Raw genomic sequence first — 22,178 nt, 5'->3', positions numbered from 1 at the left:
TGGGACCTCCTCATATTCTGACGAAGGAGGGTTGAATCTCTCTTGTGGTCTATGCAGAATATGCCTGATGAGATGTAAAAGCAGCAAAAACAGCCAAGAAGGAAAACTAGTTGTTGTGTCAGCAAGTTTTTTGTCTTAAGATGGAGGAGAAAGAGAAAGAGGTGTATAAGTATTCTTACTGTGATAGGAGAAGGGCCTATTGTTGGGACGATGGGAGAAGTATTCTTACTGTGATAGGAGAAGGGCCTATTGTTGGGTTGATAGCATTTTCAATTTTGACATGTGTAATGGAAGAATGAAAAGAGGACTCAGATGATATTCAGCTGGCAGAAAATAATGGGAGAGAATGGATCACAGAGACAACATCCCTCAAAGCTGTTCTGTGAGTAACTGTACTGCATGCAACTTGTTGAAAAACAATATACATACATATATATATAAAACATCTGTAATCCAATAAAGAGGTCTTCACTAAACACGGCTCTTGTTCTGGACACAATTACAAACCCAGACCCACATTTCAATTATGTTGCCATTGACTGATGCCTTTATCTTCTCCAGCTTCATCTGAATCTAGAGGCATCTGCAATATTTCCCAGTTTTCAATGCAATATTGCTCCCTGTTAGCTGAAATCCTCCTCTGTATTCTTCTCCCAATGAGCCCAGTGCATCTCATTCTGTTTTCCAAGAAACACCAAGCTGAGTGAGTAATGGCTTCGCAGGAAAGAGGCATAGGTGCCTCAAGACTCACACCACCAGGTTCAGAAATAGCGGCTACCCCTCCACCATCAGATTCCTCAATGAGAAACTCAATCAAGGACTCTTAATTTGATTTATTTTTCTCTCTGTATTGCATAGTCTGTTTGCATTTCTTTATTTGTTTACCTGTGTATGTTGAGTACAGTGGAAATTCAGCCTCTCCCGCAGGAAAACGAATCTCACGTGATATCATGTATGTACTCTGACAATAAATCTGAAATCTGAATCAGAACTGTAAGGTTTCCCTGGGTATTTGTTATCATGGATTGCACTCACTCTGGCTCTCAATGTTGCCAAATGTCAACTTGATGATGAACCACAACAAGAAGGTATTTCTCTTTGGGCAGGTCCAGCTGTCACGTGACCACGTACAGTGCTTCACATTGATCAATGCCCCGTTTCCAGGCAACAGCCATTATTCAGTTACTTTGCAGCTCTCTTCTGTGCTATTGATATCTGAGCCTTCATGGTTACCTTTATGGTATTCAGTGATGAGAACTCCTGACATCAGTGTGGGTGGCACTGTGCCTGCAATGAAAGCTAAGCTGCGAGACAATAAGACTAACCTGACTGTTAGCATTCTCAAAAATTTCATTCCTGAGAATAATCTGACAGCACTCAGCAGTTTGTGTCTCACAATTCATCAAGATGTGCTGCAAGGCTACACAGTTCCTTTTGGATAAAGGATGACTTGCTTTCATTTCAATCCTGTTGGTTCTGAGGTGACTGATGGGGCTAAAATGGATCCACAGATGGGGGAAGATGAGAATTGTATGGAGATTCTATGTGTTCTCAATGCTATCTTGAATGGCCCTCCATTTAAACAACTGTGGGCCAAGGGTACCTGGAAATCACTGGATATCTTGTTCTCTATCTTGGGCATTTAATGGAATCTTTTCTTCTGTCCACCTGATAATCTCTTCCCATGACAGAGGTCAAAACACAATGTATCTGTTTTGAGAGTGGTCAGGCACAGATCGATGTGGTCTACCTAATTGAGTGAGCTGACTGAATGTAAATTAGACCTCAATGCTGCAGATGTTGGCCTGGACAAGGGCACTGAAACATGGAGGAGGGCAAGGATTAATGCTTCCCAGTCGATCATAATTATGCAAGGGGACCTCAGAGACACCCTTCAATAAAAGTTCAATATTCAGATTGATTGTGAGAGTACATACATGCCACCACATACAACCCTGAGATTCTTTTTTTTTTCTGGGCAAGCCAGAATTACCACTTATTGGTATTGCAAAAAACTGTTCTCAAGAAGATATACATGTAAACAAATAAAGAAATTTAAACAAACTGTGTGATACAGAGAGGGGAAAAAAAGCAATAAAGTGCAAAAGAAAGTGTCATTAAATTAGTCTGTAAGTGAGTTTATTGTTGAGGAGTCTGATGTGGTGGAGGGGTAGCATCTGAATCTGGTGGTGCGAGTCTTTTGGCCCCGATAAGGGAGATGAATCTAATTGCAGTTAGTTCAGTAGGGGTCTCCTTGCTGCCTGCCACAGGAAACATCATTGCCAGAGTCTTCCACAACTATCTTGTGCCTGTGATTGTACAGGTTCTCCCCAATTCACATCATGGATTCCGTCCATTGAAAGATATAGTGGACATGATTCTCTTCGTGAGAGAGTGATCCTCACAAGTCCATGAGAAACAATGGAAGCAAAGCCAATAGTAATAGATGACTTTTTACAACCCTCGCTAAAGCTTTTAACTCAATTTGTCAGGTACTGTGTTTAAGGCTCCCCTGCCGCCCCCCCCCCCCCACCAAATATCACTGCGTATAGAAATTATTTTCTATATTTGCTTTAGTACACCAAGCAGGCTGTGATTCTAACCAATGGTCTACATCAGAGAAATTCTCAATGCAAACAGGCATTGTTTACACAGTAAACAAGACGAGACAACCCTACTCAGAGTCATTTTCTGCCCATTAGGACCTCATTGTCTCAGCCCAAGTGGCAGCAGTCTCTGCAGTTCTCTAGCCCAGAGAGCTGCGCAGTTGGCACATTATTACATTTAACCAAAAAGGAAGTGAAGAGGATGGGGAAAAGAGGGGGAAAGTGATGAGACTAAATCTGGATAAACCAATTGGTATGTTCCTGCTCCTGATTTTTGTGTTCTTATGAATCATGTCTGGAACTTGCCCCCAAGCTAAACAATAAATTACCCAGTGTAATATCTGAACTGATGGTTGAAGTCCAGGATTCAGCGACTGCTTTCTCACTCTTGGCTTGCATTCAAAAGTACCCTGAAGGAACAGGCCTTTTGGATCCATTGTGTGCGCTGAACACAATGCCAAGTTAAAATATATCTCTTCTGCCTGCACAGGATCCATACATCTCCATTCCCTGCATATTCTTGTGTCTAACACCTTCTTAAATGGTACTATTATATCTATTACCCCTAATAACCTGTTCCAGGCAACTACCACTCACTATGTAAAAAAATTGCAACATCTTTACATTTTTGCCCCTCACATCTTAAGTACATGCCTTCTTGTATTTGCTGTTATAAAAGATCGTGACTGTCTACCCCATCTATGTCTCCCTTCAGCTCCCTGACATTCCAGATAAAACAATTCAAGTTTGTCTCATTTCTCCCCAAAGGTCATAAACTCTAATCCAGGCAGCATCCTGAGTAAATCTATTCTGTATTCATTCCAAAACCTCCCTATCCTTCCTGTAATAGGACAACCAATTTTTGGTGATATAAACAAATACTGGCTGAAAATTAGTGTTGTCGTAATGAGGGAAGAGAGGCAAGATGTATGCTTACCAGCTGCTTTTAAATCTGAAAAAAGAAATGCTGAGGAATATAAAAATGAGTATTAGATCTGAGGGTTCCTGTCATTTTCTATAATTTCAGTACCTCCACAAGCAATAATGCAGAGATCCCTGCCCCTCTTCAGCTAGATTCTGCTGCAAACAGTTATGTGCCATTTTTTTCTGTGGAAGAGAGAGGAATGTACTCTAATACAATGGGTTTAAATGATATTGCCACTTCAGTTAAATATCTGACAAGGGGAGTAATCGATGAGATTTGAGTGCAAGATGTAACAGTGCTTTGTGAGTGTCTACAGTGGAGCAAAAAAATTGTGATGGGGAGGATGTGATGGAAATGTAATCCTTCAGCAATGTAAGAGGCTGTTAGCAATATCGAGCAATATATGATTTATTTATAAGATGTGGGCATCACTGCCAGTCCCTTGCCTCGGTGACCTTGGGAAGGATGTAGGTGAGCCATTTTCTTGAATTGTCGCAATTGTTTTGTTTGGAGAAGGAATCCAATCATTAGACCCAATGCAATAATGTAATGATAATATATTTCCAAGACACAATAGTGTGGGGGGTGCCATCACTTCCAGGAAAGGAGATAGGGATCTAATGAAGTAAGCTTGGTGCTTTTTGTAGATAGTACAAATTGTATCCACAGTGAGCTGATGGTACAGAGAATCAATGTTTTGGTTAGTGACTTGAAAATGTCATCACTGACATTGACCATGTGGTGGAAGTCAGTGGATATGGTTTGCATCCATATCCTTGGTGATCAGCTCTCATTATTCATGTCCTAAACTGTCCACACCCTGTCCACTTCTCCCAGGAGATCGCATCCCTCTTTTCCATTAAAGCCTCTATTGTGGCATCAAAAAAACCTTAGATCCTGCTTTCTACTATAATAACATGAACATGATTGACCAGAAATTAATTTTCACTCTATTATGGTCTCTGCTAATCATATGCTGAATGTTAATCAAGGCTTAATTGCTTTGTTTGAAATCAGGTAGCATTTGAAATACGATAAAGGAGTTGTCAGCACAGAAAGCAATAGATGATATGGTCTAATTGCTATGACCTGGTGATAAGAGGTATACATCGCTGGTCTGACAAAGCAGATGTCATCCTATAGCGCAGCTTTTGAGACAGTAGATTGGTCCATATTCAAGGATTCAGCAACCAATCTCAAGGAAAGTTCTACTGCCATCACCGACTTCATCAGTAAGTGTGTGGTGGACTACATGCCAAAAAGGACAATCGACATGCTCCACAACCGGAAATCTTGGCTGAACAGAGAAGTCCACTCACAACTGATGTCCAAATCTGAGGTGTTCCATGTCTGGCAACCTGGGTCTGTAAAAGAAATCCAGGTTTGTCTGCTGCATGCCCATCAGGGACAAGAGAGGGAGTGCCGAATCAACCTTGAGTCCCAGGGTAACTTGATAACTGTGGCAGGGCACGCATAGCAGCAGCACTTATACTCTTGATTAGCTCATTGCATTGTGTCCTCACTTCAAACAGGAGGCCAGTGAGCCAGCGACTCCTATCACAACAACCTCTTGTGTACTTGCGTCCATAGTCAACGCAATAGATGTCAGATCCACCTTCCTGAGAGGGAACCCGCAAACTAGATTTATTAACTAAGCAAACAGCACACAGGACAGAACAACTGGCTCAGACGGAATTCATGGAGATATGTTTTGAGCTAAATGTGTTATCAGGCATCTTTAATCTTTCCCTGAAACAGGCAGAAATTCCTGCTTGCTTTGGGAAGACTGCTATCATCCAGGGCCAAGGAAAGCCATGCTAATGAGCTTTAATGACTACTGCCAGCTGGCTCTGACATCCACTATCATGAAATGCTTCAAGTGGCTGGTCATGGCTGATGTTAACTCCGGCCTCCCAGCCAGCCTTGACCCACTTCAATTCATCTCTATAAATTATATATAAAAATAAATTAGAGCAACACTAGGAGAAAGTGAGGTCATGTCTGTGGTTTATTGTTCATTCAGAAATCGGATGGTAGAGGGGAAGAAGCTGTCCTTGTGCCACAGGATGTTCATCTTCAAGCTCCTGAACCCCCTTCCTGATGGCAGCAGTGAGAAGAGGGCATGGCCTGGGTGGAAATGGTTCTTGAGGATAGGGACTGCTTTCTTAAGACAGAACCTCTTGTAGATGTCATCGATGGAGTGCCCTTTGAAAGCACTGGCCAAGTTCACAATTCTATAGTTTTTCCTGTCCTGTGCATTGATGCCTCCATACCAGACAGTGATGCAACCAGTCAGAATGCTCTCTATGGTACACCTGTAGAAATTTGCAAGTCATTGGTGACATACTGAATCTCCTCAAACTCCTCACCAAGATAGCCACTGTAGTGATATAGTACTACCACCAGGAGGAATCGGAGATGGAGTGTGTAGCATTTTGGGAAAGCTGCTGCATCTTGGGTAAATTCAAGATGGATCCCTCCACATGAGGTCTGGCATGTGTATGTTATGTTCTTCATGCTGTTTACTTAGTTAATAAATCTAGTTTATTGTAATAAAAGAAACATCACAGCCACTGGCAAGCCTTCTTCATGATTGCATTGGCATGGATCCCCAGGACCGATCTTCAGAGACGTTGACACACAGGAATTTGATGTTCTTTATCCTTTCCACCACTGATCTCTCAATGAGGACTGGTTTATGTTCTGATTTCGTCCTCCTGCAGTTCCTTAGTCTTGCTAATGTTGAGTGTAAGGTCATTGTTGTTGTACCACTCAATGAGCAGATCTTTTTCTTTTTCAATTTGTTATTGGTTTTTATAGGAAATAGAAAACAATGAAGAAAAGGGAATAAAACTGAAAATACTATGTCACGGGGGTGTGTGTGTGTGTGTGTGTGTGTGTGTGTGTGTGTGTGTGTGTGTGTGTGTGTGTGTGTGTGTGTGTGTGTGTGTGTGTGTGTGTGTGTGTGTGTACTTCAAATGGTATAAATTCGACTCCCCCTCCACTGCAATGGGTGAAAATTAAAAAAAATAAAAAGTATAGTATAAAAACCTCACTTAACTGACTCTAATAAAAAAACAACTAACAAAAAACAGCCGAGCAGATTATCCTGAAGGTTATATGTATTTTGTAGTTTTTGGTTCCTACCATAAATCAAAAAAAAAGGTAAAACTATATCTCATCTGGAAAATTAAATACATCTAATCATATTAGAAACATTTACATCAAATGAAAATAAGAGCTAAAAGGTTGCCATGTATTTATGAGCATTTAGTCTTCTCAGGGTTAGTCAGCATGGCTTTGTGAAGGGAAGGTCATGCCTTACAAGCTTAATTGAGTTTTTGAGGAGGCAACAAAAAAAATTGATGAAGGTAGTAGGGCGGTAGATATGGCATATATGGATTTTAGTAGGGCTTTTGACAAGCTCTCCCATGATCCATGGAATCTTGATTATGTAGATTCAGAAATGGCTTGCCTGTAGAAATCAGAGAGTAGTAATGGATGGAAAGTATTCTGCCTGGATATCAGTAACTAGTGGAATTCTGCAGGAATCTGTTCTGGGATCCCCCTCCCCACGCCACCCCCAACCCCTGCTCTTTGTGATTTTTATAAATGATCCGAATGTAGAGGATCAGTAAGTTTGCAGATGATGCAAAGATTGGAGTTATTGTAAATAGTGTTAAAAGTTGTTAGAGGTTACAACAAGATATAGACAGGATGTAGAGTTGGGTAGAAAAGTGGCAAATGAAGTTCAATCCGTATTAGTGTGTGGTGATGCATTTTGGAAGGTTAAACACGAAGGCAGAGTCCATATTTAATGCTCGAATACCTAACAGTGTGGAAGAACAGAGGAACCTTGGGGTCTAAATCTATAGATCTCTCAAGGTTGTTTCACAAGAGCAGCAGCAGGAGGCTCAGATGAGCAGTTCAGAAGAAGAGGACCAACAGCAAGAGGCCAAGCAAGAAGAGGCCTGACAAAGTGAGACAAGCAACTCATCAGGAAAGTCAGAAGAGACACAGATACAAAGAAGAGAAAAAGAAGACACAAATACAGGTACAGACACAGAAGAAGAGGAAGATGAAGACCAAGATCTTCACAGAGAAATAGAAGGTAAAACAGATGGACAGTATATAGATAAAGCTTTTTTTCAAGAACAAATGAGAGCATTAAAAGAATGGTTGTCATTAGAATTTAGTGCAATTAAAAGAAAAATGAAAAAAACAGAAGATAAAGTGCAAAGATTAGAGCTAGTCATGACAGAAATAGGGAAAAGAGTAGAAAATGTGGAAGAATGAGAAACAGCTGTAGAAATGGAAGTAAATGACTTAAGAAGAAAATTGGAAGAAAGTGATAAAAAATTTAAAGAGTCACAAGAGTTGTTCGCTCAGAAAATTGATAGGTTGAAAAATTATAGTAGGTGAAACAACATAAAAATAGTGGGCCTAAAGGAAGATAAAGAAGGCACAGATATGAAGGAATTTATAAAAGAATGGATCCCAAAGGTCCTGGGAATGACAGAAATGCAGGAAGGAATGGAAATAGAAAGGGCACACAGAAAACTATCTCCGAAACCACAGACATATCAAAAACCAAGATCCATTTTAGTAAAGTTTTTGAGATATACGACAAGAGAAAATATACTGGAGTGGGCAAGGAATAAAATTAGAGAAGACAATAAACCATTGGAATACAAGGGTCAAAAAATATTTTTTTACCCAGACATAAGTTTTGAACTCTTCAAGAAAAGGAAGGAGTTTAATACAGCAAAATCGATCCTATGGAAAAAAGGTTATAAATTTATGTTAAGACATCCAGCTGTGCTTAAAATATTTATACCTGGGGAGCAAAACAGACTGTTCTCAGATCTGGAGGAAGCACAAGAATTTGCAGAACGCTTACAGGACAGAAGGAGAGATGAAGAGATGTAACAAGAATGAAGAACGGCGATAAAAATATATATAAAGATGTAAAAACAATATATAAGTAAAGAACTAAAGAAGGGAAAGAGAAAGGAAGAAAGGAAATAAGGGGGAAAAAAGGGAGAACTTTGTTATATGTGTAAAAAAAAGTGCTTTCTGCGGGGGTTGGGGGGAAAGAATAACCGTCACTGCGAAATCAGTTGACGCTTGCGAGCAGGTTCGCAATCCAAATGGAAAGGGGAGTTGTGGTTGCTCGGAAGGGATAAGGGGCAAATCAGAGAGGGGAGAGATATTTGGGGTTAAAGGAATATTGGATGTGGGAGTTGTTTGAGGATTTTATGTTTTAAATGTGTTGTCATACATTGAGTTTAAAAAGGGAAAACTGAGAGATGAAAATGGGGAAAAGGGGGATGGTGGTGGTGAGGAAGCGGAAATGAGGTGTAAACAAGATATGAGATGGCCACGTTGAACTATATGACTATAAACATTAATGGAATACATAACCAAATTAAAAGGAAGAGGCTATTAAATTGACTGAAAAAGAAAAAAATAGGTATAGCATTTGTGCAGGAAACGCATCTAACTGAAGTGGAACATAACAAATTAAAGAGAGATTGGGTCGGGCACGTAGCGGCAGCATCATATAATTCAAAAGCTAGAGGTGTAGCTATATTAATTAATAAAAAGTACCAATCAAAATAGAGGAGGAAATAATAGATCCAGCAGGGAGGTATGTAATGATAAAGTGTCAGATATATTCAGAATTTTGGAATTTGCTCAATATATATGCACCTAATGAAGAGGATCAAAAGTATATGCAAGATATTTTTTGGAAGATTGTAGATAGGAGGGTATTTTAACCTTAATTTGGATAAAACTGGACAAAAGACTAGCAAAAAGAATAAAGTAGCCAAATTTATGGATAAATCAATGCAGGAAATAAAACTTATGGATATATGGAGGAGGGAGCACCCAAGAGAGAAGAATACTCATATTATTCAAGTTGGCATAAAACATACTCAAGGATTGATATGTTTTTGTTGTCGGCCCATATTCAATGGAGAGTTAGGAAAACTGAATATAAAGCTATATTACTATCTGATCATTCACCCCTGTTATTAGCAATAGAACTGGAGGACATCCTGCCAAGAACATATAGATGGAGGTTAAACTCCATGTTACTTAAAAGACAGGAATTTAGAGAGTTTATTGAACACCAAATTAAAACATATTTTAAAATAAATACAGAATCAGTGAAAGACAAATTTATATTATGAGATGCAATGAAAGCTTTCATTAGAGGGCAGATAATAAGTTACATAACTAAGATAGGTTGGAAAATTATAGTAGGTGAAACAACAAAAATAGTGGGCCTAAAGGAAGATAAAGAAGACTACAATCGAGAAATAGAGCAGTTGGAAAGGGAGATAGTAAGTACAGAAAAGGAACTAGTAAAAAGGGATGATATAACAAAAAGGAGAGAATTGGCGGACAAAAAAATAAAATACGAAACATTACAAACGTATAAGGTGGAGAAAAACATAATGAAAATAAAGCAGAAGTATTATGAACTATGAGAAAAAACACATAAAATATTAGCCTGGCAACTTAGAACAAGCTAAAAGAACTGTATTGGCATCAAGGAAAAAGGACAAACAAATTACATATAACCCAATAGAGATTAATGAGAACTTTAAGGAATTTTATGAACAATTATACCAAATTATGAATGAGGGTAAAGATGATAAAATAGAAGAGATTTTAGCTAAAATTGAACTGCCAAAATTGCAAGAAGAGGAACAAAACAAACTGATAAAACCATTTGAAATAGAGGAAGTATAGGATATATTAAAAAAGCTGCTGAACAATAAAATGCCTGGAGAGGATGGATTCCCAGTAGAATTCTATAAAGCATTTAAAGAGTTATTAATTCCTCCTCTCCTGGAAGTAATGAACCAGATAGAAGAAACACAAAACTTGCCAGATTCATGTAAGACAGCAATAATTAAAGTAATACCAAAGGTGGGGAAGGATCCACTAACACCAGCATCATATAGACCAATATCTCTACTTAATTCAGATTATAAGATAATAGCGAAATTATTAGCATACAGATTGACCGATTGTGTACCAAAAATAGTAAAACAAGATCAAACTGGATTTATTAAGAAAATACGAACAGCAGATAATGTCTGTAAATTTATTAATCTAATTCATGCAGTTCGAGGAAATAAGAAGCCAACAGTGGCTGTTGCTTTAGACGCAGAAAAAGCCTTTGACAGAATAGAATGGAATTATTTATTCAAAGTATTACAGAGGTTTAATCTACCAGAAAAATATATTAATTGGATTAAAGCATTATATAATGGACCATTGGCGAAGGTAACAGTAAATGGATATGTATCAAACCAATTTAAATTAAGCAGGTCAACTAGGCAGGGAATATCTCCCTCATTGTTCGCTTTAGCTATAGAACCATTGGCAGAACTGATAAAAACAGAAAATAAAATAAAAGGGATAAAAATAAAGAAGTATAAAATCAGTTTATTTGGAGATGACATCATAGTATACTTAACAGAACCAGAAATATCAATTAAAGAATTACATAAGAAATTGAAGGAGTATGGAGAAATATCGGGGTACAAGATCAACGCAAATAAAAGTGAAGTGATGCCAATGAGTAATGCGGATTATACAGAATTTAAAAAAGAATCACCATTTAAATGGCAAACACAAGCAATCAGATACCTAGGTATTAGGTTAGATAATAACTTAAGCCACCTGTACAAATTAAATTATCAGCCACTAATAAAGTAATTGCAGGAAGACTTAGAACATTGGAAAGAATTACCGCTAATGTTGATAGGGAGGGTGAATTGCATTAAAATGAATGTCTTCCCAAGGATACAATACTTATTTCAATCATTACCAATTCCATTAACAGAGAAATTCTTTAATGAACTAAAGAGAATAATAAGGAAATTCTTCTGGAAAGGGGGGAAACCAAGGATAACGTTAGATAAATTAACAGAGAGGTACAACCAAGGTGGTTTGCACTTAACCAAACTTTAAAAATTATTATAGAGCAGCACAATTAAGGTATTTATCAGAATTTCACCAGACAAGGGACAAACCAGACTGGACTAAGATAGAACTAGATAAAATAGATGAGAAGCTACTGGAACATATTCTTTATAAGTGGGATGAAAAGTTGGTACAACATTAAAAGCTCACCAGTACTGCATCATTTACTCAATATGGAAGAAGATTCACTTAGAAAGGAAAAAAACGAATACCAAATACCAAAATTACTATTGACATAAAATCCGCTAATCCCTTTTACAATAGATAACCTTCCCTTTAGAGAATGGGAGAGAAAATGAATTAAAAGAATAGAAAATAGTTTTTTTTGGGAAATAATTTATTAACATTTGAACAGTTGAAGTACAAATATGGCTTAACTCATGGTACAATGTTTGCATATCATCAACTGAAAGCTTATTTAAAGGATAAATTGGGAAACAGACTGAGATTTCCAGATTAAAAGATTTATAACGAACATGTACATTAAGCTGCAAGATAAGGAAAAGGATGAAATAAGCGATAAACCCAAACAAAAGTGGGAAAAGGATTTAAACATAAATATAAAAAATAAAACATGGGAAAAGTTATGTTCTGGAACTATGAAGAATATAATAAATACAAGGTTACGCATGATACAGTATAATTGGTTACACAGGTTATATATCACGCCCCAAAAGTTAAAAAGAAGGGATCCAACATTATCAGATAGATGTTTTCGCTGTAAGAAGGAAATGGGAACAACAGTACATGCAATTTGGGCATGTGAAAAAGTGAAAATGTTTTGGGAAGATCTAAATCAGATATTAAATAAAATCACAAAAAATAATACCAAAAAATCCAGAGATCTTTCTTCTAAGTAATATAAGAAGTAAAGAATTAGGCCTCAAATTAGATTAAGCGCAAAAAAAAGATTTATTATGATAGCCTTAGCAGTAGCAAAAAAATGTATAATGTCAACTTGGAAAATGGAAGAGAGCATGAGAGTACAGCAATGGTACATGGAAATGAATAAGTGTATTCCATTGGAAAAAATAACATAATTTAAAAGATAAAGTCACATTATTTGAACAAATTTGGGAACCATACATGAAATATAACAGAGAGGGCTTGCCTCGGACCTCCAACCCCTAAAATGATAAGAAGACAAAACTACTTGATCTATGGTGTAAAAATAGATCACACATTTTTCATGTTTATTTTTCAATGTGTGATGACATTGTTTAATGGTTTTATTGTATTGTATATGTTGAATATTTATTGGTTTTGGAGGGGTGTGGGAAGGGGGGAAGGGAAGGTAGGGGGGGGGGAAAAGGGAGAAAATGCCACTGTGTATATTTAATGAGAAACATTTGTATATATTTTGGTTAATATGGTTCACAGTATGAAAAATAAAAAATTATTTTAAAAAAGGTATACACAGTTTTTGAAGTTCAGTAAATTTGAAACCTTACCATTGGTTGTTCCATTGCTGGTTGCAGCTTGTATATATAAAGCACATCAGTCCTGCCTGAAAGGACGATAAAGAAGGTCTAAAGCATGCTGGGCTTCATTAATCAGGAGATTGAGTTCAAGAATTGTGAGGTAATGTTGCAGCCCTATAAATCTCTTGTGAGACTACACTTGGAGTTTTGTGGTCAGTTCTGGTCATCTCATTACAGAAGGATGTGGAACCTATGGAGAGAGTGCAGTGGAGATTTACTAGGATGTTGCCTGAATTGGAAAATATGTCTTCTGAGGTAAGATTAGCAAAGCTGGGGCTTTTCTCTTTGGGAAGAAGGATGAGAGGCGGCAAAATAATAGAGGGATATGAGATTATGAGAGGCAGAGGTGGTAGATAACCACCACCTTTTCCTACACCTGAGGACATCTGTACAAACTGAAGGAGGAAAATTTATTTTTTTTAATTAAAAACTAACAGGCCCTTTTGGCCCACAAATCCGTGCTGCCCAATTACATCCAATTAAATTACAACCACTGGTATATTTTGAAAGGTGGGAGAAAATCCATGCAGACATGGAGAAAACATATAAACTCCTTACACACAGAGTTGGATTTGAACCCCGGTCCCAATCTCTGGCACTGTAACAGTGTAACTGCTAGGCTAACTGTGTCGAACAGGGGTGACATTATGGGTAGGGTTTTTTTTACACAGAGAGTTGTGGGTGCCTGGAATACCTTGCTAGGGTGGTGATGGTGGATGCTGGAACAATAGAGGCATTTAAGAGATTCTTAAGGCATATGGAAGAAAAACAATAGAGGGTAATGAGGTACGGAGAGCATAGCTTTTGTTGTGTAGGTAATTATAGGTCGTCATAGCATTGTGGGCCAATGAATCTGTAGTGTTCAGTAATGTTCTATGATTCATTGTAGGATGATTGACACATGCAGAAGGCAGGACTCATGTGCTTTATGTACAAGCTGCAACCAGCAATGGAACAACCAATGGTAAGGTTTCAAATTTACTGAACTTCAAAAACTGCGTATACCAGACACTCTGCAACAACATTGAAATCTTAATGGATATCCTTTCAATGAGCTCACATTGGTGTTGTGAGTATTAACTGAAGGCCAGAGATTAATGCAAAAGCCTTGATTTGTGGCAATAAAGCAGGAAGGATGTGATGCACAAGTTGTGTTATCATTGAGTGTGCAAATCATCCGAGGTGGTTCAGAGGTGCTCAGATGGAATGCTCATGCAAGTGACCGAGCCAGTTTCCTGATGGGCACAATTCAATCAGAAATGGTGAGCTCAAGCTGCCCTTTACAAATTGCTTTCAGCATAAACAGCAGGGCCGAATGGGATCCTGTTTCTAAGCTGTTGTTTGGGCAGTGCATGCAGCAGGTTAAAAAGCACAGATTTATCACACGTTGTGATTGGCTTTATCTCCAAAGAAATGGGTTTGGAAGGTGGATTGATTCTGCTGTAGGTATGTAAAATCTTGTAGCCACACAGAATGTGAGAGCACTTGGGATTTTTTTTTTTTGGTAATCATCAGATTGTTTTTTAAATTAGTGCTTTGAAATGAGACTCATTTGTTATGTTATTTCTCTCCATTGTTGCTGGTGTGACAACCCAGTTACCGGCAAGTGAATTGTCTCCTAAAATGGCAGATGCACTCTTACGTGCGGGAAAAAGCTCACCTCGGGACGGGTTTTAGTCCTATCCGATGACGTCACCTCTGGCCTGAGTGATGGGAATGGGAGTGTATAAAAGCACAGGATAAAGGCCTGAATAAATCAGTTTTTGAACTCAGCTCTACAACAGGTACATCGGTTTCTTTCATAGCTCAGTGAGTAGTACTTCACTATATTGGTGACTCCCAAAGGTCCCGACGATATTTGGGCCTGAGGATGGACAACTTTTCTTCGTTACCTCCACCCCCTTAAATGATAGAATGAGAAGAAGATGAAATGAACTGACCCAGAGTGTAAAAGTAGATGATACAATTGTCTTGTTTATTTTCATTGTGTGATGACATTGTTTAATGGGTTTATTGTATCGTATATGTTGAACGTTTAATGGGATTGGAGGGGGTGGGAACGAGGGAAGGGGTAAAAAAGGGGAGAAAATGACTGTGTATATTCAAGAGGGAAATGTTTGTGTGTATTTTGATTAATATGGTTCGTAGAGTGAAAAATTTTTTTTTAAAATTAAAAACCACCCTTTTACATTAAAAAAACAAAAAACATGCTTGTAAGTAATGTGGTTATGGTTATTTGTTATAAAAATGTTATTAACGTCACATTATCCCCATTTGTATTTTGCAAAAATTCATACCAATGAAGTGACTCGTGAGATTATAAGATTATTACTGCACTCTTCATAAAATTATAAGAAAACTTTCTTAAAGTTCAATATACCTTGAATCCCCATCATTTACAGGAATTTTACACAAATAGGCATTGTGAAGATATAGAATTCTTTTGCCATTTAGTCAGGTTGAAGTGCAGTACAAAATTGCTTGTTGCTGTCAGCTGTGGATCCACAAGATTAGTTACTGAATCGTATTAGTGAATTTTACTTCTTGAATTTCATTGTCAAGTTTGTGACGTCTAAATCATGTTTTCTGCTGATCCTTCACATTTTCCATGCTGCAGTAAGTTTGCCATTCATTGGCACAGAAAAGATGGAAACAATATTCATGCCTTTGGCATGCTGCCACAGAAGATTTTTTTTCACACGATGCTTTTTCTGGGGCTAATGTGGGGCCAATGAGGAAGGGAGGAATAAAAGATAAATTTCAGTTGATTAGACATAGTACCATCTGCATCAGAAGTTCAAAATAGCCAGAATGTTTTGAAAATGAAGCTCTGGTTCCTTTGCTCCAGCTCCCTATAATCTTGAGCGAGATTATATTCGATGCCAGGTAAATCATTTTCAGACCACCTGTGATAAAATGCTGCACAAACATATTTTTAATAATGAAATTAATCTATATCAATGCAGTAGAAATCCAAAAATCTGGATGCCAGAAATCCGGACCACCCAAGAATCTGAACTTTTCAAAAACTCTCAAATTTTTAAAGTTTAGTGCGGGGTGGGGGGAATGTGTGTGTCTGTGTTTGTGGGCACATGCACGCAAGTGCCACAGATGTATAGCAGTAACAATCGACCATGCTTAATACAGGTAATCTTATCACTTAAAAATTTATTTGCATACTGTATTTTTCTTTAACCATGTTCATTTTTAAACATATTTTCAAACATTATATGTTCTTTTTTGTAATAAATGAATGATGCTGTATTTGCTAATGAATAAACTATCAAAATTTATCTGTTCATCTCTTCTTTATTCCTCCTTAAATTTGAATTTTAAAAGTACTGTCTGAGAATCCAGAAAATCCAAAAATCTGGACCGATCCAAACCCCCAGCAATCCAGATTTTAGGTCTTCAAATGTATATATACTATATTTTCACTCATATAAATGCACACACACATATAAATTGCCCATGATATGCTAAAAATCTTAAACTATGTAAAATATTCTTGGATAGCGTGCATACGCATATACCGCACAGGTGTCGAATTCTACATTCCAAGTCACAAGAGCAATTTGCATTTACTTGGGCAGAAGACAATGCACATTCCATCATCCCACTATCTGCCACAGTTAATCTCCCATGATTTACAACCCATTCCACCTCTCCCAGAGATGTCAATCGCCCATTATGTAGATAATATCCTCCTGCAATGTCCATCTGAGGCCTTTGACTCAGAGGCAGTTGATAAATTAATCTCCTCTCTCAGGGGACATGTTTGGGCAATTAACATTGATAGGTTCAGTGATGTAGACAGATTATTACCGTGGCACTCAGGCCAAAGAGATATTCCTGAGACTACCAAGATCTAAATTTAAAAATTTGCCATTTTGTATGTACCCAATTACCATGTTAGTCTGTAAATTGTATGTGCATTTCATTGCTGCTATTACTTACGTATGCTCGCTATAAATTGTGTGTGTTTTTTCTTGCTGGTGTGACTTTCCCCTGCCCGCTATTAATTGTAGGCATTGTTTCAACATGTAAAATAATTCTTGTATAGCACGCAGACCTATAACATGCGGTGGGTTATCAGTTTGTAAAAGAATGCCTATAATGTGGACATTATATGCATAAAAATACAGTATTTGGAATAAAATTCAGTAAAATCCCCATTATTTGGCACCTATGGGGATCAGGGATGTCAGATATGAGAATTTTCTGGTTAACTGAGACTCATTCTTCCAATGCCTAATTAAAACACCTGCATTAAGAATACACCTTTTAAAAAGACAGTGCAAAATGTAAAGTAAATTGGAAAAAAATCAGTATTGTAGTCTTTAATTATGTAAAGTTCACTTGATCAGGTAATTCCCGTAACTTACAAATTTTTAAATTTGAACCCCAGTCACTGGCGCTGTAACAATGTTGTGCAAACCACTATGCTAACCGCTGTCATAATTAACCCGCCTCACGCTGACAACCTGACTCACCTCCACCCCAGTGTCCCGGTCAGGCCCTCAGCACAACCCGACTCACCTCCACGAAAGTGTCCTGGTCAGGCAAACCCCATTCATAAGTGCAGTAACAGCATTGCGCTAGCGTGCTGCGCTAACTGTGACACCATCATAAGTAACCCCCACTCCTCCATGTTTACAGAAAAAGCCTTACTAACATATTTAATACTAATAATGATGAAGACTCTAACCAGGCAGGGATAGGGAGACACTTTGGGAGAGTTGCCTCAATGCTGAGCGGAACCAGCCGCCTCCTTATCTCTTCATCTTGTTCAAGATGATGGGGAGCTGAAGCAAAGTAACCAGAGCTTAATTTGCAAAACATTCTGGCTATTTTGAACTTCTGATGCAGAGGAAAATATTTCTAATCAACTGAATTTTTAAAAAAATTCTTCCCTTGCTCATTTTGTTCAAACACAACTTTATTGAAACTGCAGGTAGGGCATGACTGGGGAGCTCCATTGGCAGAATGTTTCCTCACATCTTCACCGAGTGGTTGTGTGTTGCTTCGGAGAACCTTTTACAATTTTATCCTTTTATTTAAACTTTATTTATTTTAAAATGCTTTTTTTTATTTGTTTCCTCAATTTTTTGCTGGTTATTTGAGTTTCTGGTTGACTTAGGGCTGGATAATAAGGATTTTACTGTACCAAGGTTTTCCTGTCAAGTAATATAACACTGGATTAAAACCTCAGCTTGTTTTGTTCTTACCTTGTATCTTTCAATTTAATAATGTTTTTGTCACTTATCTCCATCCTGGATGCCTCACTTAGCATCACTGATCAACCATTCAACATTATCTTCAAGTTTGTTCTTGTGGATATAACTTATAGAGACTTAATGAGACAGCTCAATGCAACTGTTCTAATTGCTGGGTAGCCATAATATTCCTGCCATCAAATTCAGGAAAAACAAATTCATGAGTGGGAATGACAGAAAATTAATTTTTCAAGGCACATCTGTGTTTATATTCCCTTCACAGTTCACATCTTATTCAGTCACTTTCCTGCATATGGGTTGATATCCACAGCAGTGGATCAAATTGCCTCAAGTAGTCACGAGTGATTTCACCTCAACGAACAAATGCATACGGAATGAATTTAGGGAACTAACTCACAGCTGTTCACTAATCTTTGCTGGGAAAGATCATACAATCTTGAGGTGAGTCTGTCCAACAGTGGAACGTACACACACATTTTGGGAGTATTACCCATGAAGTAGCAGTTACATGCCAGTAGGTGGCTTGCAAATAAGGCACTGCAACCTAATTCACTAATTGCATAATGGCTCAAAGTTCCTCTCAAGATATGTTGAGAAAACAAAGCTAGAGACAACAGGATTTATGAATTCCATCTTGGCCAGCTACCTGAGGGACAGCTGTCCAACACGGGGAAACCTGGTTAACCCCTCACATTGGGAAATATTTGGGTCAAAGGACCCCCGAAAGAAGATGGATAAAAGTATGACCTTCAGAAGCTATGATCATACCATTAGAAAAGTATATTCATGCAAAATACATTTTAAATTATTTGAAGCCTACTGACAAAACAGGGGGGCTTCTGTAAATAAAGTGGCTAGAATATTTGCAATACTCAAAAAGGCACTGCATGAACTAATAGGATAGAGAGAGGGCTTGGGCTTGGGCAGTTATGCATAAACTTATTATACACACCAGACCTTGATTTTTTTTTGTGAAGCTACAAATAGCCAGGACTGGGAAGGAGGTGTCATGAGTTTGTGGTGATGAGGTGACTTGTGCTGAGATGTAGTGAATTAAGGACTGGATATAGGGAGGCATTGGAACACTGTGGTTGCATTGGGCATAGACAGAATGACAATAGACAATATTGGCCATATTACAAGTTCCCATTTTAGTCAAATAGGATTATCACTGTAAGGGATAGTATAGACAGGAGGGACTGAATGGTCACAGTTAGCATTTAACATTTCACACAAGCACAACACAAGTCAAAGCCCAGTGATAATCCAATACATTGGAAGAACGGAGGGAAGGTTTGTCAGCGTCTGTTCCAGAATTTGATACATTTGCAAAGACGTTGTGATTTTGCAAGGGGGAACCATTCTGACGACTGAAGAGAAAACAGCTTTTTGAAGCAGCCCTTGTGGCCAGACATTTCGTGGAACTCAGAGAAAAGTATGCTCTGGGAATGACTGGGCCTTTTCAGTGGATTGACCTGTGCCATGAGGGTCTTTTTGGGAAGCAAAGTGCTTCATTTTGATTGTGACCAACAGTGAAGGTCACTTGGAGAGATCGGTGCCAGGGTCTTGGAAGCCGCCCAGTCAAGTCTTGCCTACAAAAGGACCAGAAGTGCTATGACCACAGCTCGTGTGGATGGACATTTCTTCAAAGGCAAGACAAGGAGAATTTCGTGAGTCTGTATCAGCCACAATTCCAGGCTTCCCATCAGTTCAACATTAATTCTGGGCTTCAAATTTCAAAGGCCTGCTCTTCAACTCTGAATGTAAAAGACTGATCTGTGAAGTAACTTTCAGGATTTGGCCTGGTCTGTAATAGTTTGGGTCTCTCTCTCTCTCTCTCTCACACACACACACACACACACACACACACACACACACACACACACACACACACACACACACACACACACACACACACACACACACACACACACAAGTACACCTGTGCATAGTTGGGGATACAATGGACATCAATTTGCAAAACAGATAACCTCCATATGCATGTGCATAACAAATTAGTAAATGTGGCAGGCACACACCAGGTACACAGTGTGATTAGACATTGCGTTTTTTTGTTAATATTTACATAGGAAGTAGGAACAGGAGTAGGCCAAAAATGGCCCATCGAGACTGCTCCGCCATTCAATAAGATCATGGCTGATCTAATTTATTTAATAACATAGAGATACAATGAGGATATTAAACAATTCATTTATTACAGCCTAACATATATCACTATTTCTAAAGCAAAATATCCCACTCCTTCATGTAACTAACCCAATGGTAAGAGATTTAATTGCTCCATGAAATTTGCCAACTATAAAGGCTATTGGTATACCCAAATAATCATGAAGACTCTATCCCATACTTGCTTGCCGCTCAGCGTGTTTCCTAAAGCTCTTCTAAAGTACGATCGCATGATTACCTTTACATTTCCAAATCAAAATTCTGTAAAGTTCAACCCTCTGATTGGAATCAGTTTTGTACCGGTTGTGCTCATAATGTTTTATGTTACTTTTCCCACAAATACAAACAGAATATACCAGAAATGTTAAATAAATCAGTGGAAGAAGTAAAGTATCAACCTATCAATAAACAATCTTTTTCTCCAAAAAAGAGGAAAACTTAGAAATCAAACGTTTTTTAAGTTGGAGAGAATGGTCCGATGGAGTTGGCGGGGGCGGGGGCGGGGGGGGGCGCTAATGAAGAGAACAATGGGAATCTCCATGACAGAGTGGAGATTTAGAGAGACTGAACAGCATGAAGGGAGGTGGTGCCAGCTGAGGAAGGGTGATGAAGGCTGGTCAATCAGTTCAACTGGAAAGAGACAAATTAAAAACAGAAGGCAGAAAAAATCCCCCAAAGAAATGAGACCAATGCTGGAGGTGTAAGTTACACAGATAAGCCAGACACAATGGTTTATGGAAATGTGAAATAACAACAAAGAATGGTGGAAATATTCAGCTGGCCAGTGAAAAAGGAAAGGGGATCATTGTCTCATGTCAATGACCTTTCATTTGTACTGGCCAGTACAAACGCAAACTGAGATTGCTGATTTCAAGTGGCAAGTCGTAAAGCCTTTCACTCACAAAGTTGTAACTTGCGATGCTGTTTCTTGAACTTGCATTGGGCTTCATTGGAAAATGTAGAAGGCTATGGAGAGGGTTGTTAAATTGCATGGAGAATGAAAAATGACAGGTAGGTGAACACTTGGGAAGATCTTGCATATTGCATGGAGGTTTTTTTACAAACCAGGTGCTTGCCTCCATTGAAGTGGAGGAGGTCACATCATGAGCACCAAATGTAATTTATAATCCGAAAGATACATGAGTGAATTGCTGCTTCATTCGGAAGGTGTGTTTGAGTTCATGCATGGTGGGAAGGGAAAGACACATACTTGTGCTGGAAGGATTTATTATATTGTGGCATATTGATGAGATTATTTTAAGATTTGCACCATGCGACTGACTGACTGCCGTTTGCTTTTATATTGCAGCACTAGTTAGAGTGGAACGTTCTCGAGGCTGCCTCAGGGGACAAACTGCTTAGCTGTGTGGTCACAAGTGTTCAATTGAAAAATACTGTTTTGAACAATACAAGTTCTTTTATAGGTAAAGTCTTTAACTTGTTATGAAAATGAGACAAGAATAATAATAATAATTACAGGATTCAAGCAGCAAACTTATATTTTGATTTGAATATCATGTTCGGCAGAGACATGGGGGCTGAAAAGCCTGTTCCTAGACTGCACTGTTCCACTGCTCTGTTGATTCATCAACTGCAAAGGATAATGGGAACCCAAATATGTTTCTGAGCCTATAGTTCAGCTTCCTATATTATCCTGTGGAGCTCAGATTGCCAGTATTGAAAACGGATAGGAATAAGGTTAATTCCAAAAGAGTGTGGAGGGAGGGGAGGCAAAGCT

General features: G+C 38.3%; 1 long non-coding RNA gene across 5 annotated transcripts in view; it reads left to right on the top strand.

The window, feature by feature from the left end:
* LOC138738383 (uncharacterized) overlaps positions 1-22,178 on the top strand; it is a 149,777-nt gene that overhangs the window by 26,161 nt on the left and 101,438 nt on the right. For all 5 annotated transcript variants that reach the window (XR_011341519.1, XR_011341517.1, XR_011341518.1 and 2 more), the window contains exon 3: positions 21,750-21,864. This is a non-coding gene — a long non-coding RNA (uncharacterized lncRNA). The remainder of the gene's footprint in view (positions 1-21,749; positions 21,865-22,178) is intronic.

The sequence above is a fragment of the Narcine bancroftii genome, chromosome 7, assembly GCF_036971445.1.
Source record: "Narcine bancroftii isolate sNarBan1 chromosome 7, sNarBan1.hap1, whole genome shotgun sequence".
NCBI lineage: Eukaryota > Metazoa > Chordata > Chondrichthyes > Torpediniformes > Narcinidae > Narcine > Narcine bancroftii.
Note: the sequence above shows the minus strand (reverse complement) of the source record. Positions and strands in the feature narration are given on the sequence as shown.